We start from the raw sequence: 2,533 nt of genomic DNA on the forward strand, positions 1-2,533 counted from the left end.
AGGGTGTGACGGACGTCACACCCCCACTCCTATTTTTTTGGCTTTGACGCGTAACAGAAGCACGTTCACCCTTTTTCTTCGCTTGACTCGTTGACACACGAGGGAACCTACGGAAGGAACTTTTGGGAAACGGTTACAGGATGGATGAATATAAATAGATCTTAAGTGGTGCCCTGGCTAGTCCCTCTCCTTTTTTCTGCCGTGCAAGCTTTTACAGCAATATATTTTACAGCATTCTACTTTCTTAGCATTTTTATTTCCTTTTCTTTTCTAGTTAATTTCCAAAGCATTGAATTTATTTTCTTTCACACTAGTTTCTACACCGGAAACTATTGTGTAGTTTTTACTGGATCTAACCTTACGTTAGGTCATAGTATTTTATTCCTTCGCCTTTATTTTCCTGTCCGAACGAAGATTGTGAAGAACAAATCCAACCGGTTTGTGGTGGAGTGTTCAAGCATCGAAGCTAGGGAACAACCAAGATTTCTATTAATTTTACAGGTTCATTAATTTATTGTTTTAATTTATATATGCTCTGTACTGCTGTTTATCTATATTGTTTGTCTGATATGGCTGTATTTAAGCATAATTATTGTTTAGGCTTGTTTAGCATGTCCGGCTAAATAAACTTAGATATCGGTATGTAAAGTAAGCGGAATACAGGAATCAAAACTAAGTTGGTTTAAATTTATTTTAAAAAATATAGTCACTCTTTTTATGGTCTCAATTTACAGAGTTAATACCAAAGTTTTTGTACGAGAGTAAAAAACATAAAGAAGTTAAAATCAATAGAACGACGGTTTGAGCTTTTAACTGGACAGTGTAAATTGGACATTAACTTTAAATCAGGGCGAAAGCAATTTTTAGAGTTAATTAAATTCTAATCATTTTCAAAAAAGTTTTTAAAGGTTAAATGTGAGGACGAGAGTTAAGCATTTAAGTTTAATCATATAATCTAAGTCAACAGAGCGAGAGTTTGAGACGAGGGTGTTTAAACGGTTAGTATTTTAATAAAAAGAGTTTCTATAGATTCTATTGCTTTCAAAAAGTGATTTTAGACTTAACTAAATAGTGAGAGCGTACGTTAATATAAAGTCATAGTCTGATTCAACTGAGCGAGAGTTTGAGAAAAGATTTTTAATCAATAGTGTCTACTGAAAAGACTTATTTTAAAACTAAGAAACCAACGAAGATTTGATTCCCTAATTACGACGAACTACATACCGATATCCGCGTCTTTGATATTTAATCTAGATCCGATTTTAGTTTTACTTTTCCCCCTAATCAACAAAGTATCATCCGCCTTAGCTTTACGAAGTAACCTTAGAAAAACGGTATATCGATTCATTAAGTCCCTGTGGGATCGATATCTTTTAAAACTACGCGATTAGACTGTGTACTTGCAGTTAATACCCCAATAGACTCATAAAGTCGTGATCAAGTTTTTGGCGCCGTTGCCGGGGACTTTTATTTAGTCGATATCGTAACTCTTCTGTTACGCTGTAGAGACTAAGGCAATTTTTATTTTTCCCTTGTCTTTCGTTGATTTGTATGCCACACACTCGCTCACAAGGCGAACCGTACTACTTACGAATCAACGATGTTGAACGATATCTCCGAGTCTTACGACGAATTCGGGAGTATCGTGCTGCAAATAATCTTCCTCCAATCGAAATTCCTGATCTCAAAAATCTTCTTCCATCGCCGATACCCGAGATGGAAGAACCAGCTCGTGCTCTTCGAGATTACGCCGCTCCATCACAAGATGAGCCGCATTCGAGTATTGCTTCACCCGCAATCGAAGCAAACAACTTCGAACTTAAACCTTCGCTGTTGCAGGCAGTGCAACAGAACCAATTTTCTGGAAATCCTACCGAGGATCCAAACCTTCATTTATCCGTATTCGTCCAATACGTTGATACTGTTAAAGCTAATGGTGTCACTTCAGAGGCAATTCGACTTCGTCTCTTTCCTTTCTCGTTAAGAGATAAAGCTAGAAGATGGCTTCAGTCTCTTCCTTCCAACTCAGTCACCACATGGAATGAGTTGAAGAAAGTCTTTCTTGCCCGATATTTTCCTCCAAGCAAAACAGCTATGTTAAGAGCCCAGATAAATGGATTTAAGCAGAAAGATAACGAGTCTCTTTTCGAAGCATGGGAAAGATACAAAGACATGATGAGACTTTGTCCACACCATGGTTTAGAGGACTGGTTAGTAATCCATACCTTCTATAATGGTCTCTTATACAACACAAGGTTAACAATAGACGCCGTCGCAGGTGGTGCGCTTATGGATAAACCCTACGCTGACGCTTATCAACTTATCGAGAGCATGGCCCAAAATCATTATCAGTGGGGAAGAGACCGAACGATGGTAGAAAAACCTCAAACAAAAGGGGGAATGTACGAGATAAGTAGCCTTGATCATGTTAATGCAAAAATGGATGCTCTTGCCCAGAAAATTGAAAGTTTAAATGTATCACCTCCAGCCACCGTGGTTGCCGTAACTCAAAATTGCGAAGTCTGTGGAATTC

The 2,533-nt window shown here is 37.9% G+C and overlaps 1 non-coding gene across 1 annotated transcript; it reads right to left on the minus strand.

Annotated features, from left to right (window-relative positions):
* Positions 1-2,094: 2,094 nt before the first annotated feature.
* On the minus strand, positions 2,095-2,201 carry LOC127114988 (small nucleolar RNA R71). Its single transcript, XR_007800646.1, has one exon. It is a non-coding gene; the product is annotated as a small nucleolar RNA R71 (small nucleolar RNA).
* Positions 2,202-2,533: the final 332 nt, after the last annotated feature.

This window comes from Lathyrus oleraceus, unplaced genomic scaffold (genome assembly GCF_024323335.1).
Source record: "Lathyrus oleraceus cultivar Zhongwan6 unplaced genomic scaffold, CAAS_Psat_ZW6_1.0 chrUn0787, whole genome shotgun sequence".
Taxonomy (NCBI): domain Eukaryota; kingdom Viridiplantae; phylum Streptophyta; class Magnoliopsida; order Fabales; family Fabaceae; genus Lathyrus; species Lathyrus oleraceus.